At 40.7% G+C, this 18,619-nt stretch overlaps 1 protein-coding gene and 1 pseudogene across 3 annotated transcripts in view; one reads left to right on the plus strand and one right to left on the minus strand.

Moving 5' to 3' along the window:
• The window catches only part of PPM1L (protein phosphatase, Mg2+/Mn2+ dependent 1L), a 302,408-nt gene that overhangs the window by 257,686 nt on the left and 26,103 nt on the right, over window positions 1–18,619 (plus strand). The window lies entirely within an intron of this gene.
• LOC118005913 lies at window positions 11,626–12,244 on the minus strand (annotated as a pseudogene).

Below are 18,619 nucleotides of genomic sequence, written 5' to 3' on the forward strand. Positions count from 1 at the left end.
CCCTTCCTCCTTTCCTCCCTTCCTTCCTCCCCCTTCCCTCCTTCCCCCTTCCCTCCTTCCCCCTTCTCCCCTTCCCTCCTTCCCCCCTTCCTCCTTTCCTCCCTTCCCCCTTCCCTCCTTCCCCTTCCCCCTTCCCCTTCCCTCCTTCCCCCTTCCTCCTTTCCTCCCTTCCTTCCTCCTCCCTTCCTCCCTTTGTCCCTTCCTTCTTCCCTTTGTCCCTCCCTTCCCTTTCTTTCTTTTCTTTCCCTTCTTCCTTCCTTCCCTTCACAAACACTTTTTTGAGCAGCGGCTATAAAGAAAACACAGTCTTTTTTCTTTAAGGAATTCACTATTTAATGGTAGAGACAAATGACCACGTGGTGATTTCTCTGCCTTCTCTCTCTGCTCTTGGACAAGCGGCTCAAGAGTGGGAGACAGAAGAAGGTAATTATGCTAGAATCTCCTTTCCTGTTGCCATACACCCACTCTCTCCGTTTTCTCATACACACTCATTAGCATCCTGTATAAATAAAATCTTTGGTCTCAGTAGAAGTTGATTCTCAGCTTAAATCACTACATGGCTGTTGAGAAATGATGAGGTTCTTTTAAACTGATTTGTGAATCATCACGTAGAAGGAAGGCAGGAAGTGGAGGAAACAGATTTGGATTCTAAGCCTCCATTTCCCTAGAAGTTTGAGCCAGGCCATTGATGTTATCTTTTGTGTTTTTTTCAAAGTGTGGAGTTTGTCCTGATAGTCAGTTGAATATGGTTTCAGAAACATCATCCTGAAACATTAAAAGTGGCAGGAGTACAAAATAACCGTTTGTCGGTAATGCTTGCAGCTGTTTCTGCAACTGACGCTTCCAGAGTTTTATAATTAGAGCATTTTGCACTAGCACTATGTCTTATATCTAGAAATGGCCATGTTAAACAGGATGTTGATAATCAGCTTTTATAACGGGTTCTCTAGATATCTGCACTATACCTAGGCAGTTGTAACCAAAGACAAAATTAGGATGAATATGATGAAAACAAGTTGCTGTCGTCAAAAGGAATTTGTTTACAGTGCTTCGATTTTCAAGTTAAAATAGGGTCCTACCAAAATCCCGGGGTCCCAGATGAAGAAAAGCAATCACAGGACTAAGCTAAACATTTCTTCTACTCTTCTAAATACCAAACCTGTTCGATTGCTTACTGGTGGCATTTCTAAAGAACCTTTTAGGGACGCCTGGGTGGCTCAGTCAGTTAAGCATCTGCCTTCAGCTCGGGTCATGATCCCAGGGTCCTGGGATTGAGCCCCACATCAGGCTCCCTGCTCAGTGGAGAGTCTGCTTCTCCCTCTCCCCCTGCTTGAGTGCACGCACTCTCTCTCTCTGTGTCAAATAAATAAATAAAATCTTAAAAAAAAAAAAACCCTTTTAAAAAATATATCAAAACAGCCATAGAAGACAGCTTAGTCTTGGCCTTTGGCTCAAGGGCTGGTTTTTATTGCTATCCTTTTACCAATGTTCAGAAATAAATTGCTTGATGTCTCTGTGGGGTGAACATTCAGAAGATGAAGAGGCCCCCAAAGGCATTCTGTTATTTGGGAATTAGCTCTCCTGACCGCGCTACATAAGATTTCACATGAAGGTCCACTTACGTGGAGACTTTCATTTCATTTCACATGATCATTTTGCTATCCGAGCTTAATTATAGACACTGTTACTGATGTTGCCATCCTCTGTGTTCTTCTTCTCCATTTGACTTAAATTGGATAAATGGGGTCATGTTCTATACACGCAGAAACTAGAATGGAGGGGAGAGAGAGAGACGGGCAGCCTCTGCATAAGACATACAGTCCAGATTTAGGGGGACCATCCAGATGGTCAGTGTGAACAGCCGCAGAAAGATCCAGTAATGAAAGATAACTCATCACGGATTCACAGCGGGGTGCTTAGATTCCAGTGCAATTATTGCTTCTACCAGATTTAGTTTTCTAAAGGAACAAATATGGTGTTTGACTTTTGCTTCTTAGCAAGGATTGTTCAGGGTCTCAGGAGATGCCAGAGTAATTTGAAATATACCTGCTTGTTTTTTAATATATCTGTAAAACAGCCTTGAAAAATAAAATAATTCACAGGCCATAAAATGCATGCCTTTGAAGAATGCGGTTCAGTGGTTTGTAGTCTATATACAGAGTTGTGCAACCATCACCACTACTGCCTTTTAGAATATTTTCATCACCCACAAAAGAAACCTCATACCCTTTAAGTGCCATTCCCTAGTCCTCCACCTCCATGCCCTCCAGCCCTAAGAAACCACTAAACTACTTTCTATCTCTAGATTTGCTTATTCTGGACATTTCATGTAAATGGAATCATACAGCATGTGATCTTTGGTGGCTGTTTTCTTTCATTTAGCATGTTTTCACATTTTATCCATATCATAGCATCTGTCACTACTTCATTTCTCCTTATAGCTGAATAATATTCCACTCTATGGATATGCCACATTTGGCCTATCCGTACATCAGTTCATGGACATTTAGGTTCTTTCCACTTTTTGGCTGTTGTGACAAATATACAGTATGTACAGGTTTTTGTGTGGACATGCTTTTCATTTCTCTTGGGCATATATCTAGGAGTGCAATTGCTGGGTCTTATGATAACTCTATGTATAACTTTTTCAAGAACTGCTGAACTGTTTTCCAAACTGAATGCATCATTTCACATTCCTACCAGCAATGTATGAGGGTTCTAATTTCTCTACATCCTTGCCAAAAGGTGTTATTGTATATTTAATTTTAGCCATCAAACCAGGTGTGAAGTGATATCTCACTGTGGATTTGCATTTCCCTAATGATTAATGATGTTGAGCATCATTCTGTATGTTTATTGACCATCTATACATCCTTGGAGAGATGTCTGTACCTTTTGCCTATTTATAAGTTGGCTTGTTTGTCTTTTTATTGTTGAGTTGTAACTGTTCTTTATGTATGAAGGTATAAATCCCTTATCAGATATATGATTTGCAAATATTTTCCCCCATTCTGTGGGTTGTCTTTTCCTTTTTTGATGATGTTCTTTGAAGCACAATAGTTTTTAATTTTGATGAATTTTTTAATCAAAATTTTTATAAAATTTATTAATCATAAAATATATGTAAAATTTTATGATAAAATAATCATATAAAATAAATTTTATAAAATTTATTTATCACTTTTGCTTTCAGTGTTATATCTAAGAACCATTGCATAATACAAAGTCACAAAGCTTTAGCCCTATGTTTTCATCTAAGAGTTTCATAGTTTTACTTCTTACATTTAGGTCTATGATCCATTTTAAATTCATTTTTGTACATAGTGTGAGGTAAGGATCAACGTGAATTCATTCCTTTTGCATGTGGTTATTCAGTTGTCTCACCACCATTTGTTGAATGGACTATTCCTTCCCCATCAAATTATCTTGGCACCCTTGTCAAAAATTAATTAACCATAAATGTAAGGGTTTATTTTTGATTCTCATTTCTGTTCCATTGATAATTCCATCTTTATGACAATATCACATTGTTTTTATTACAAAGCTTTGTAAATAAGTTTTGAAATTGGGAAGTCTGAGTTTTCCAACTTGTTCATTTTTTAAGACGGTGTTGTCTATTCTGAATACTTTGCATTACCATATGAATTTTAGTAGCAGCTTATCAATTTCTTTCCCCCCAAAGCAGTTGTGATTTTGATAGGGGTTGAGTTGAATCTATAGATCAATTTTGGGAATATTGCCATCTTAACAATATTAAGTTTTCTAATCCATGAACATGGAATTCTTTGCATTTAATTAGATCTTTTAAAATTTCTATTAACAGTGTTTTGTGGTTTTCAGTGTACAAGTCTCACTTTTGTTAAGTATATTCTTCCATATTTTATCTTAAAAAATTTTTTTTTAGGAAACTCTATGCTGAATGTGGGGCTTGAACTCACAATTCCAAGATCAAGAGTTACATGACTGAGCTGGCCAGATGTTCCTGTATTTTGCCTCTTCAATGCCATTATATGTGGAATTATTTTCTCAATTTCATTTTCAGGTTGTTCATTGCTAGTGTTTAGAAATAGTATGTTTACTATTGGATCTTGCAATCTAAGCAGCTCATTTATTCTAATAGTTGTGTTGTATGTATGTGAATTCTTTTGGGTTTTCTGTATGCAAGATTAAATTATCTATGTTGCCTTTCCTCTTTGGATGCCTTTTATTTCATTTTCTTGCCTAATTGCCCTGGCTAGAAGCTCCAGTACAGTGTTGAATAGAAGTGTCAAGAGTGGACATCTTTGTCTGGTTCCCTAATTAGAGAGGAAGCATTCAGTCTCTCAACATTAAATATGATGTTAGCTCTATTTTTAGTAGATCTTTACCTGGTTGAGCAAATTCTCTTGTACTCCTAGTTTGTGAGGTGCTTTTATATGAATAGGTGCTGGATTTTGTTGAGTGCTTTTTTGTGAGTCTACTGAGATGAGCATGTGGTTTTTGTCTTTTATTCTCTTAAGATGGTATGGTACATTGATTTTCATATGATGAATCAATTTTACATTCCTGGGATGAATTACTCTTGAGCAGGGTATAAAATACTTTTTATATGTTGTTGAATTTTGTTTGCTAGTATTTTTTGAGGGTTTTTGTACTATTTTCATAAGAGAGAAGAGATCCTGGTCTATAGTTTTCTTGTGATCTGTCTGGTTTTGTTATCAGGGTAACACTAGCCTCATAGAATGAATTGGAAGTGTTTCCTCCTTTTCTGTTTTTTGGAAGAGTTTGTGAAGGATTAGTATTAATTCTTCTTTTCATGTTTATTGGAATTTACCAGTGAATCCATCTGCACTTCAGCTTTTCTTTGTGAGAATTTTTTGATTACTAATTCAATCTCTTTACTTGCTATAGGTCTATTCAAATTTTCTGTTTCTTCTCCGGTTAGTTTAGGTAGTTTGTGTTTTTATAGAAATGTATTAATTTCATCCAGGATATCTAATTTGTTGATATACAGTTGTTCAATATATTCCCTTAGAATTCTTTTTATTTCTGTAAGGTTGTTATTGATCCCTTCTTTCATTCCTGATCACAGTAATTTGAGTCTTTTTTTTTTTCTTCATCTATCTGGCTAAAGTTTTGTTAATTTTGGTGATATTTTCAAAGAACCAACATTAGTTTTGTTGATTTTTGCTCTAATCTTTATTATTTCCTTACTTTTGGGTTTAGTTTGCACCTCTTTTTCCAGTTTCTCAGGGTGAAAACAGGTGTTTCATTTTAATCCATCGGAAAGTATTTTCTAATTTCCCTTGTGACTTCTTCTTTGATTCGTGGGTTATTTAGGATTGTGTTCATTACTTTTTACATATCGTTGAATTTCCCAAATTTATTCCTGCTATAGATTTCTAATTCCATTCCTTTGTGGTCAAAGAACATACTTTGTATGATCCCACTCTTTTAAATTTATTGAAGTTTTTTTTTTTAATTTTTTTATTTTTATGTTAATCACCATACATTACATCATTAGTTTTAGATGTAGTGTTCCATGATTCATTGTTTGTGCATAACACCCAGTGCTCCATGCAGAATGTGCCCTCTTTAACACCCATCACCAGGCTAACCCATCCTCCCACCCCTCCCCTCTAGAACCCTCAGTTTGTTTTTCAGAGTCCATCATCTCTCATGATTCGTCTCCCCCTCCGATTTCCCCCCCTTCATTCTTCCCCTCCTGCTATCTTCTTCTTTTTTTTTTTTTTCTTAACATATATTGCATTATTTGTTTCAGAGGTACAGATCTGAGATTCAACAGTCTTGCACAATTCACAGCACTTACCAGAGCACAAACCCTCCCCAGTGTTTATCACCCAGTCACCCCATCCCTCCCACTCCACCCCTCACTCCAGCAACCCTCAGTTTGTTTCCTGGGATTAAGAATTCCTCGTATCAGTGAGGTCATATGATACATGTCTTTCTCTGTTTGACTTATTTCGCTCAGCATAATACCCTCCAGTTCCATCCATGTCATTGCAAATGGCAAGATCTCATTCCTTTTGATGGCTGCATAATATTCCATTGTATATATATATACCACATCTTCTTTATCCATTCATCTGTCGATGGACATCTTGGCTCTTTCCACGGTTTGGCTATTGTGGACATTGCTGCTATAAACATCAGGGTGCACGTACCCCTTAGGATACCTACATTTGTATCTTTGCGGTAAATACCCAGTAGTGCAATTGCTGGGTCATAGGCTAGCTCTATTTTCAACTTTTTGAGGAACCTCCACACTGTTTTCCAGAGTGGCTGCACCAGCTTATATTCCCACCAACAGTGTAGGAGGGTTCCCCTTTTCACATCCCCGCCAACATCTATCATTTCCTGACTTGTTAATTTTAGCCATTCTGACTGGTGTGAGGTGGTATCTCATTAAGGTTTTGATTTGGATTTCCCTGATGCCGAGCGATGTTGAGCACTTTTTCATGTCTATTGAAGTTTGTTTTATGATCTAACGTATGGTCTGTCCTGGAGAATATTCTGTATACAGTTGATAACTGTGCATTCTGCTGCTCTTGGGTGGCCTGTCCTATAGATTAGGTCTTGTGATTTATAGTGTTGTTCAGGTCTTCTGTTTCCTTGTTGATCTTCTGCCTCGTTGTTCTATTCATCATTGAAAGTGAGGTTTTGAAGTCTCCATCTGTTATCATTATCTGTTTCTCCCTTCAGTTGTCAGCTTTGGCTTCATGAGTTGAAGACCTCTTTTGTTATGTGCATGCATGTTTGTAATTTTATCTCCCTGATGGATTCATCCTTTTATCATATTAAAATATCCCTTTATGTCTCTAGTAATAATTTTTGTGGGAAGTCTGTTATGTCTAATATTAGTATAGCCACTTCAGTTCTCTTTTGATTGCCTTTTATAGTATACTCTTTCCCCCCTTTTTACTGTCAAACTATTTGTGCCTTTAAAGTATTTCCTAGATAGGATATAGTTGGATCATTTTTCTTTTTTTTTCTTTTTAAAGATTCTATTTATTTATTTGAGAGAGAGACAGAGACAGCAAGAGAGAGAAAGAGCAGGGAGGAGAGGGAGAAGCATATTCCCACTGAGCAGGGAGCCCAGTGTGGGGCTCAAGCCCAGTGTGGGGCTCGATCCCAGGACCCCGGGATCATGACCTGAGCTGAAGGCAGACGCTTAACCTGAGCCACCCAGGTGCCCCTAGTTGGATGGATCATTTTCAAATCCATTCTCCCAATCCATTTCTTTTGATTTAGAGTCTTTATGTTTAATGTAATTACTGATAAAGTAGGATTTATGTTTGCTGTTTGTCTTCTATATGTCATGTCTTTTTGTTCCTCTGTTTTTTCATTATTGCTTTTTTTTGCATTAACTAGATCTTTTCTGTTTTGATTCCATTCTTGTTTCTTTTACTATATTTTTTAAGTTATTTTGTCAGTGATTTCTTTGGAGATTACAATGGCTTTCCCACTGAGGAAACTCTGAATCAGGTCAAATAATAAAAAGCCTTACAGATGGAGCCTTTCCAAGGAGCTGCCAGATAAGCCAAATAGTGATAATTGTCTGGAGATGAAGCTTTTTTAGGAGCTCCCAACTTACTCTTCCCCTTCTATTGGCTATTAGGCTAATTTTTACAGCTGCTACATTCATAAGGCTTCTGGTTTTCAAGGTTCCCACAGTGCTGGGAAGAGACGAATGGAAAAAGGGCAAGTTAAAATACAAAGCTCACTCTTCTACCAAGATTCAGCCATTTTTTTCTTGAATAAACACTCCTTAATTTCCAGAATTCTGAAGAAGTTGATTTTGACAACTTTTACCAGTGTTCTCATTGCTTTATGGAGGAGCAGATTTTTGGAGGTCCTTACTCTGCAATTCCAGGAATCCCCCCTCTATAGATTTGTTAAAATTAAATAATTAAATTAAATAATTTAAATCTAAACAAAAACTCTTTGAGATTAAGTATCTTTTCTAATTCATTAGGAAACTGGTTGTTGCAGGTATCTTTCTGTAACATATTTAAAAGATCTGAAACAAAGTAACATGTTAAAAGTTATTAAAGCTGGGTGGTAGGTGTATGGACACTTGTTACATTTTACATTTTATCATTGAGGGAAATATTCAATAATAAACATAAATAAAATATTTTTGGAAAAATATATAATCAAGGGGTGCCTGGGTGGCGCAGTTGGTTAAATGTCCCACTCTTGGTTTTGGCTCAGGTGGTGATCTCTTGGTTGTGAGAGCAAACCCTGCATCGGGCTCCATGCTCAGCATGGAGTCTGCTTGAGATTCTCTCCCTCTCCCTCTGCCCCTCCTGCTCCTGCTCTCTCTCTCTCCCTTTCTAAAATAAATAAATAAATCTTTAAATTATATATATAATCAAGACTGGTTCTGCACACGGTCCTGAGGGAGCCCAAAGAAGAAACCCACTGAGGAGGTGGTAGGAGAGAGCCTGAATGTGCCAGTGGGTGTGGTTTACATTCACTCATTAACAGATGGTGATTAACTGCCTACCAGGTACATTGACAAGAGTCTGCAGTGCCCTGAGGAGGGGTCTCACTGTTGAAGGGTTAGAGAAGTAAGCAAGTGTGCACAGTATAGCTCCAAGAGACAGCTAAGTGCTAGGTGCAATGCGAACTTCCACAAAAGGAGGGCCCTTAATCCACAGTTGGTGGGGAAAAGCAGGGCACTTCTCAAAAGAGATAACAGCTAAACTCTATAATGGATAAATAGGAGTTGGTAGAGGGGTGTTTCATGCAGGGAAAAGTGTACTTGACAAGCAAGTTTTTAAAGACTGGTGCTCAGGAAACAAGGTGGAAAAGGAGGCTTGAGGGTCACATAGGCCATCCTAAGGGTCGGGTTTAATCCCGTAGGCTGAAGGATTGAAGGATTTTAAGATGGGGAAATAGCAGTGTGAGGGCAGCGGGTACAATGGTTATGATCCTGGGCTCTGGAACCAAAGGCTGGAATCTGGTCTCAAATTTTGGTTCGGAAATTTTCTACCTTTGCAACCTTGGACAAGTTACTTAAACTCTCTATGCTTCGGTTTCCTCCTCTATAACGTGGAGAAAATATTATCTATCTCACAAGCTGTTCTCAGCTTTAATAAGTTCATTCATGTTAAGCACTTAGAATGTTCTTACCACTTAGCAATTATTAAGAAATTCAAGCCATTTTCATGTAAAAATCAGGTACTGTTTTAGAAGAATGGCTTTGACAGCGCTGCAGAGAAGGTAAGGGTGGGCGGGGGAGACTGCAGGCCAAGAGACCCTTAGGCTGTCCGAGCAGCGCAGCGAGGTGTGGGGCTTAGGAGCAGCAGAGTTCTCAGCATTCCTGAGAACTTGTTAGAAATGCACATTTTCTGGGATGGGGCCTAGCAATCTAGGGTTCAACAAACCTTCCAGGTGAATCTTAACGTGTGCTCAGGTTTGCAAAGCATTACCAAATAGATGTTGTCTCCATTTTACAGATGAAGGAACTAAAGCTCAGAAAGGCTAGGGTCCTTGCTCATGACCACAGCTATTACATGGTAAAACGGAATCAGACCCAAAGCCAATGATTTGAACCACTGTGCTCTTCTTCTCATAATCGGAAAGCGACTGACAGGAAAGGGAATTTCAGAGACAGTAAAGTGATAGAATTAGCAAGACACTGGGTGATTAGCTATGGGCATAGAGGCAGGTGTCAATATTGACTCCCACATCTCTGGACTGGATTAATGTTGATGCCATTCTCTGAGTTAGGCTACATGAATGAATGAAGCAAGTTGAAGAGAGAGAGAGTTTGAGGTCCCTATAGGAAACCAGAATGCAGAGTCCTGGTAGGTTGGACAGTCAGGCTGGTGATACAGATCTGGCAGGCAGATGTATATAGATAGGTGTGGCTGAAGATGTGGATGGGGGGAGGGGGTCCTGGCAAGGACAACAGAAGACAAGGGCACCAAGGATAGAATCCTGGGGAACAAGTGGAGGAAGAAACTTCTGCAAAGTAGACTGTAAAAAGGCACTGAGCAGAGGTAACAGAGAAAGGGGAAAGAGGAGGGGCTCAAAAATCCAGGAGAAAATCAGCTCCGAGTCAGTTCAGACAGGGTCTGGGTTAAGCATCAGCTGTTGCTGTCTGCAGCCACACTGCAAAGCAGAATCTGATAACCATCCCTTTTCTACCATCCCTCCCACATCAGTAAACAGGGATACATGACATCAAAGACAAAAAGGCCCTCCCAGATGGCAGAATGTTAGGAGAGGGTGCCCTAGGCCGGAGGTGGTCATTAATAAAAACTTATCAGGATGCTGACAGAATGCCAGTGTGCATGCCCTGAAACATTTCAATTGGTAAGATTATACTCCTTAACATGCAACTCCATGCAATAGCCGTAATCTTGATGAACTCTGGTTCAGGGAGGTCATATGTACTAATAGAAGTCTAATTTATCACATTTAATGGATCTGTGGTTTTATATTACACTCACAGTGCCATTAAACACTTACAGTGACCGTAATGCTCATTGGCTTTTTCATCTCAACTCTAAGGTCAGAGCTAGCACGTATACAAACAAAAGCCCTGACTGTATAGTCCATTGGCAGCTCGTATGTGAAAGGACAGATGTGGATTTGAAGTCTCACACACAGGGAAATAGCACTTGTGGAGTGCTCGTTATGCCCAACATTTTACATAGGTTATCTCATTTTATCCTCTCGAGCACCCACTGAGGTAGCTGTGGGAAAGAGCCGGACTTAGTGAACAAGTGAGGAAGTTGAGTAACGTAACTAGTGAGTATGGAGCTAAGACTTAAAACCGCTGCTATCTCACTCCAAAGCTCATATTATTTCCATTAATGATGTCAAAATGGAAGCGTATTAAATTGGCCTGCATGCCTGATAAGGATGTCATAAACTTTAGATAAATAAGCTATGTGAAAGCGCTTTAAAACTTTGGGAAGAAAGCTGTATGTAGGCAGGATATTGTTGACTATTACCATTAGAAGCAGTATCTGAAAATATAAAAGATGCCTCTAAATAATCTCTAAAAGTACATTCTCATTAGCCCCCCGAAAGAGGATTTTAATATATTACCATTTTCTGCTAACTTTGCTGTTTCTGTCTCCCTGCAGGGGCTCATTTTTTATACATACCACTTTGGGAGCACCATCTTCCCCTCTCCCATCACCCTTAACACACTCACCCCATGGAAATGCTTCTCTCCTTGCTATTCTATGAGGAAACACAACAGTTCTGGCAAGAGGAATCAAAAGAGAGTGAGCCTTTAATCTCTCTGCCTCCGTGGCTGTTTTATAAAAGGTGTAACTTGATTATAGTCCTGATATCAGGACCCTTCCCGCTCCTACCTGCCCCCCCGCCGCCATAGCCTCCCCAAGAGCCTGAAAACCATAGAGAAAAGGCTGGGCCCACACTGGCCCATGGAAGCTTGGGAAATTTTCTTTTTTCCTTTCTTTTCTTTTTCTCAGGGCTACCTGGCTGCTTGGAGTTTATTTTCCACTTGGTGCAAGGAACACAGTTACAAGGTGTCAGGAAGGCTTGCCTGTGGCTTGGACAGTGAAGAGCAGGGTTTTCTCAACTTCGTTTTTGGTGTTTGCTGGTTTTTTGTTTTTTTTTTTTTTTTTTTGACAGAGAGAGAATGAGAGACAGAGAGCATGAGAGGGAGGAGGGTCAGAGGGAGAAGCAGACTCCCTGCTGAGCAGGGAGCCCGATGCGGGGCTCGATCCCAGGACTCCAGGATCATGACCTGAGCCGAAGGCAGTCGCTTAACCAACTGAGCCACCCAGGCGCCCTGGTGTTTGCTGTTTTGATACACAAGTGTCTGCTGCTGGCCGCAGCCTGCCTCGTCTATGGGAAGGGGAGGGCTGGGCTCTGATCAGCTAGCACCTGCTCAGGCCTGGTGGTGGCCACTCAGGACGGGGGCCCAGTGTTGGCTTGGCCAGGCTGGCCGCCAGGCTGCTTCTCAGGCCTTCCAGAGCCACGTCACAGGTGATCGTGCGGCTGGAGGCCTGGACAGAGTCCGAGCAGTCTGGGGACTCCAACCCAGTAGCCATGAACAGGAGAGTGAACTTCCCGAAAGAGAAGCTTGCCCACCAGTGACCAGGGTTGGCCTTGGGGAGACCGGGGTGATGAGGGATGGCGTACCCAGGATACTCTGCACTTCCACAGGAGCTGGTACTGGAAGTGGAGCCCCACGGCACCGGCAATAGTCGTGGGTGGCCACGAGCAAGCCGCTGCAGGGGAGGGCTGCCATGCTGTCCCTTGTGGGTGGGTGGAAACGGTTGGCGGGGCCGAGGACGCTAGGCCACGGAGCCCATTTGCAGAGGAGACTGCCGAAGGCTGCTCCACGACCGAGGCGCACGTGGGGAGAACTTTCTTGACCTCCTGCATGCCAGTACCGTGGGAGCACACCATGAGCACAGACAAAACCCTACAGACTCCCTCCTGTTTTCCAGTAACCGCTCCATCATTTCCCAGTCATCAGTCTCCTGTCGTTACAATCACATCTATTATCAAGAGGGGCAGAAGTGGGAATTTGGGTCTTTAGAGGACCACTTCTAGGCTTCTAGATGGAGTCAGACTTCTAGAGGGGTCCAGGCTTCCAATATTTTTGCTTCCAAAAGTGTTTTTCAACGTTTTCAAGTACCGTAGCCATAATTCAAAATCCCAAGTTACATGAAATGAGAGAAGGTCCCTAATGTACCTATTCTTTTTTTTTTTAATTTTATTTGTTTATTCATGAGAGACAGAGAGAGAGAGAGAGAGAGAGGCAGAGGGAGAAGCAGGCTCCCAACGAGCAGGGAGCCCGATGCAGGACTCGATCCCAGGACCCTGGGATCACGACCTGAGCCGAAGGCAGAGGCTTAACCATCTGAGCCACCCAGGCACCCCCTAATGTACCTATTATATTCTAATCACAACACAGATTACAGAAACAACCTCCCTTGAGCCAATAAGGAAGGTTTTCAGAGGTCCTTCCTTTGGTATAATCCAGTAGACCTCAGAAGAGGAATGGGGTGTCAGACAAGACTTCTAAGTAAAAGAACAGGGACGCCTGGGTGGCTCAGTCGGTTAAGCGTCTGCCTTTGGCTCAGGTCATGATTCCAGGGTCCTGGGATTGAGTCCCATATCTGGCTCCTTGCTCAGTGGGGAGCCTGCTTCTTCCTCTGCCCCTCCCCTGGCTCATGCTCTCCCTCTCTCTCCCTTTTTTTCTCTCTCCCCTTGACAAATAAATAAAATCTTTTTTAAAAAAAGACTTTTAAGTAGAAGAACAGAAAGAGAAAGATCTTAAGCAAGTAGACTTCACCCTGAAGACTGCTCCCCCTCCTTCCTCCTGAAATAGGGACCCGAAATGATTCACCCTCATTCTGTTTCATTGCTTTTGTAAGTTGCCACCAAGACCAGATGACCGCTAAGGTCCCTTCCAGCAGAAATCTAGACCTCTCAGAGGCTTGTATTTCTGAGAAGTACAAAGGAAGATTCAGATGTCCTTTATCTGTCTGAGTAGGCAAGAGGTCAGGTGCAGTTAAGGCAGAAAGTTCAGGAAAACACCACAGATGCAAGCTGGCAGTAGGGGTTATGCTGGCCTTTTAGTGACCTGGAGGGAAAGCCACAGAGAACAAACAATCGTTGAGCAACAGCTACGCACCAGATAATTTCTTGGGTCTTGTATTATGTTGCGGAAACCAAGAGAGCTTTGGTCATTTGCCTGAAGGTATCTAGCTAGACCATGAAGCTAGATTGTATGATCTAAAGCTCATGTTTTTTCCATCACACTCTCTGGCAGAACAGCTCTTCCCTGTCCTTGTGGATGGCAGCCATGTGTTCTGCATCCTGAAGCAGAAACAGCAAGTCTGTGATGAGGTTCAGCTGATTTCGCTCACCTGTTGAATCCCAAACAGCTTTTCTGTAGAGGTCACGGGAGTGTGAAATGGGTCAACAAGGGAGTAGTAGCAGCATCTTCCTTTGCCTGGGGAGGGTGGGGTAATGCAGAAGAGAAATCACAGTCTAACAGAGCTGACCTTTCTACCTTTTTGTCTCCCTCCCACCTCCCATTTTCCCCCAACTCACTTTATTTCAAGGCTTGAACACAAGAGGCCAAGTTTAAAACTACTTCCTTTTAACAGTATCAGCAGATTTAATCAAATGGTCAAAGTGGAGCCAATTCCTTTTCCTATAAGTGCCAGTAATGAAATTACCTCCATTGTATCCTGTTAGGATTGGGTATTCATTCCAGTTTTCAAAGAGATCATACCCTCACCTTGGCTCGTTCTATCACCCGATAGGTCACCCCTGAGTAATTTGTGAACACCCAGAGTGACTTAAAAATTGATTACAAGGGCTAGCCTTACACATAAATGGAGTTAGCATCACCTACCTAATATACTTTGAAAAGCTCAAGACTTCCTTTCTCAAATATATATAGAGAAATATAGATATATATCTCCTACTAGCATATGACATTCCCTGAAATCCTGACCTTGTGTTACTAGATCAAGTTGCTGTTATTCGGTGTTCACCTAGCACCTAGGATCCTCAAACCAAGGTAATAGGAACTTTACTTTGGAGGGGATAGATGTAGAGAGAGAGAAGGGATGGGAGTAGGAGATTTTGGAGGCTCGAAGCATTGCTTGTGAAGAACAGACCCAAGTAGAATGCCTCAAGAGACAGAAAGCTTTAAAGTATTGGGTGCTAGGGTAGGGGGTCGCCCCCCTCCCCAAGCCCATGGAGAGGAGATAGAGTATGAAACCATTTGAGACAAAACCAGACTGTCTCACAGTTGTGTTTGAGCTTGGTTCTGCTTACAGAATAGGTGAGTAGCCTCAGCAAAAGGAAGTGGCGGGCAGGCAGGAAGCTCTCGAACTTGATATAAAACATACACTTTTCATGGTTATGTGGTACAGAGCCCCTTGGTGAAAGAAGAGTAAGAGTTAATTTTGAGAGACATCACCATTGCTTTTAAGTCTCTAGAAAGTGGTTTTGACTTGTCTTCAGAAGTGCTGAGTGCTTTGTCTCATTGTTTGAAGGGAAGATACAGCTTCTTTTTGTTTTTGATATTAGAAATACTTGCCAAGAAATGAATAAAAAGAATAAGAGATACAGGATTAAAATGACATGAATGGGAGAAGTACAGGGCGAAAACTTACCCATGTCAGGATGATTGGCTGATTTCCCAACTAAATAAAATCATGTCACGTATAAGTGATGATTCCTACTACAGACATTAAAGTGGCTCTACAGATTGTTTCAGTCTTCCCAGTTCCAGGACATTCCTAAGAGATGGTTTTGCTATCTTTAGGACATAGTTCAGGCTTGAACACATTAGGTCTTTTTTGCAATGCTTTTCAGTTTATAGCCTAACATACTCAGAAAGGGTCACGATAGCCCAGCCAGCTGATTTCAACATTTCTTACTTGTCTCCAGTTAAGAGGCTGCACATGGGATATCCTCTTTTATTTTTATCATCAGAAACCACAGAAATAAAGGGGGAAAGAGCATACCCGGAAGTCTGAATCAAGCTATGACTCAGATTTCCTAAGAAAGAGAAGAATCTACTTTGACCTCTTCAATCCTAAATTCAGAACCACTTTTGGGGCAACATTAACTAATATCCAAGTTGGTTACCTTTCTACCTATATACAAAAGTATATAGCACATGTTCCCTAATCATCCTCTTCATACAGTATTCTACTGACTTGACCTATCTTTATTGCTAAGTTCTTCACTCCTGGGGAATGGCTAATTTTAAGTGTATATACGGATGACAGTGGTTCCAGGGTGTGTGGGTTTAAGCCCCATCTTCTCCCTTAACACCTCTGTGACCTTGGGGACATTACTCTTTGCATCTTAGTTCCACTATCCATAATATGGGAATACTGAGAGTTTTATTTAATAGAATTGCTGTGAGAATTATGTGAATTAATATGTGTCCAGCACTTAGAGCAATGCTTGGTACAGAGTAGGTGCTCAATAAATGTGAGCTGTTGTTATTCTCTTTCAGTAAATAGTGAATTTTACATATATAGTCATAGAGTTTGGTGAAGCCAAGCCAGCTGCTGTGCAAGACATTACAGAGCCATGAGGGAGTTTTAATTGCACAGTATGCATTCCTTTGTGTTATCTGGGTTTTTTTTCCCTCTTTATTCATGTTACCATCAGTCTCTTTGCTCGGTACCATCAACCTGTGGTCACCAGTCAGAGCATTCTATTTGTGTTTAATGCTGGAAATTCAAGGGTGCTTTCAGAGCAGAGCTCCATGATTTTAAGAGATTCCCATTAAAGCTAAAAAAAGTATGTGACAAGTCCATTTTCCCTGCCAAGAATGTAAGTGGCTTCTGTGAAATCCCATGTGACTATATTTCTTTTTTTTAAAGACTTTATTTATTTATGTTAGAGAGAGAGAGAGCTCACACAAGCAAGGGGAGGGGCAGAGGGAGAGGGAGAAGCAGACTCCCTGCTGAGCAGGGAGCCCACCCAATGCGGGGCTCAATCCCAGGACTCTGAGATCATGACCCGAGCTGAAGGCAGATGCTTAACCAACTGAGCCACCCAGGCGCCCCTATGTGACTATATTTCTTGATCTGATGAGGACTAGTTCTCTAGGAAGTCCCTCATTTTTTAATCCTAAAAGAAGTCAGTATTCAAAGTAAAAATCCCTTAAAAAAAATTCTTCATATTCTGATCTATGCTTTGCTAGTTTAGATTTTTATTTTCTGATAATGGTAACCATTATCAAACATTTACTGTGATGGTTTTAAAGATATGCCCATATATTCCTTGATGCTTGTTCCCTCAAGAGATGGAGCTTAATCTGTCTCCTCTTGAGTGTGGGCTGGACTTAGTAAGTCCCTTCTAGTGACCAAAGATGGTGGAATGACCGGATATCATGTCTGATATTAGGTTATAAAAAGACTGTGACTTCTGTCTTGGATGTCTCTTGTGCTCTCCCTTTGTTTCTTGAATCACTTGCTCTGAGGGAAGTCAGCTATCATCCTGGGGCAGCCTGGGGAGTGGGAAGTCAGCTGCCATGTCATGAGGACACTTGGGCTGCCATTGGAGAGACCCACAAAGTGAGGAACTGAGACCTGCCAAAAGCCATGTGAATGGGCCTGGAAGTATACTTTCCCCTTGTTGAGCCCCCAGGTAACTGACAGCTTGACTGCAAATTCATGAGAAACTCTTGAGTCCCAACCACCGAGCTAAACCATTCTAGAATTCCTTCAGAAGCTGTGTGAAATAATAAATGTTTTAAGCTACAATCATGATGAATGACTCTATCTTGTATCCATTTCTTCAGCAATAGAGTAAGTCACACTACCTCACATAATTTATAGCAGAAGGCTAGTTATAGGTTGTATATAACAATAGGTGTGGCCAGGAATTTTATTTTTCTTTTAAAAAGCAAAATTGACTCTATCCTGACACTTTTCATTCTTTATTGTAAGTACATCTCCTTGGTGCGTATTATAATTCAGTCTCTCCTCTTTAGTGATTAGTCTGACAATCATGTGAAAATTCTTCCATTTTCTTCAGTAGTTCTGCCTCTTACCAATTAAGGAAGAGCCAGCCCCAAAGACTCTCCCTCTGGAAAAATGATCCAGGTTCTTGGGCTTTGCCCTGTTACAAAGCAGGGTAACTGAATGGGGAAGTTGTATGGAGGAAGCATGTATTTTTTTCATCTGAACCTATCTTAGTATTGGAAACTCCAAGTTCAGTTTCTCTTAGAATTGTATGAAGCTCATACATCATCATATTTTAAAATATAATACATAACTTGTACCATTTGGCAAATTTAGGTAGAAGGCATTGAATAAACCTGCTTTCCATCTGCTGATCAAATGGAGTCTGAATTAAATAAACTTCTCCAATATAGATACTAAAATCTGGTTTCTGCAAGCCTTTGGACCTTTAAAAGTTGACTTCCAGAAAGGTGGTCCTAAATCTCAGGCAACCTATACTGCCTTTGGAAACTAGGTATAAATCTACCAGGTTTGGGTCTAGGATAGATTATTCCATTTGTGTACACTCTTGAAGGCCATAAGAATTTGCTAGAGTTCGTGATCATATTTTGAAAAGTATTAGCTGGTCAATTCCTTGATGCTAGGTGAAATACATTCTTTTATCTCTGGATAATCCTTTACTTTCTTCTTTATATTAAGATATTTCTTTCATGGAGTGACAGTTCAGTGTTTTGCATTCAGAAACTTTCAGTACAATACATAGTTTTATAATTATTTTTAAATTATAGCCTTAGAGATTTAATTCTTAAATAGTGCTAAGATACTCCTCCACCCCCCCTTTATTAAAACTCCTCAACTGAATGTCAGTTAGCCATCATAACAAAGGACTGATATAACGTGTTTTTAATTTAAGATCCTGAAGGCTGGGAATTTCCCATTGTACATTCATTTAAATTTGCCAGCAAGCAAAACTCTTTAGAAGGTTAAACATGTAAACTGAGAATAGAGCAAAAGAAAATCAAGTATGGTAATTTACTATCTCCAGTGTGGAAAATGGGCACTACAGCATATGGTCAAAGCTTTTACTATTAATTAGGTAATCACAGAAAATTCCATATGGATGACTTGTGAACATTCTAAAGTCAGGCTGGGAATTTGCTTCTTTATCA

Source organism: Mirounga leonina, unplaced genomic scaffold, assembly GCF_011800145.1.
Source record: "Mirounga leonina isolate KUSES-001 unplaced genomic scaffold, KU_Mleo_1.0 Mir_115, whole genome shotgun sequence".
NCBI lineage: Eukaryota > Metazoa > Chordata > Mammalia > Carnivora > Phocidae > Mirounga > Mirounga leonina.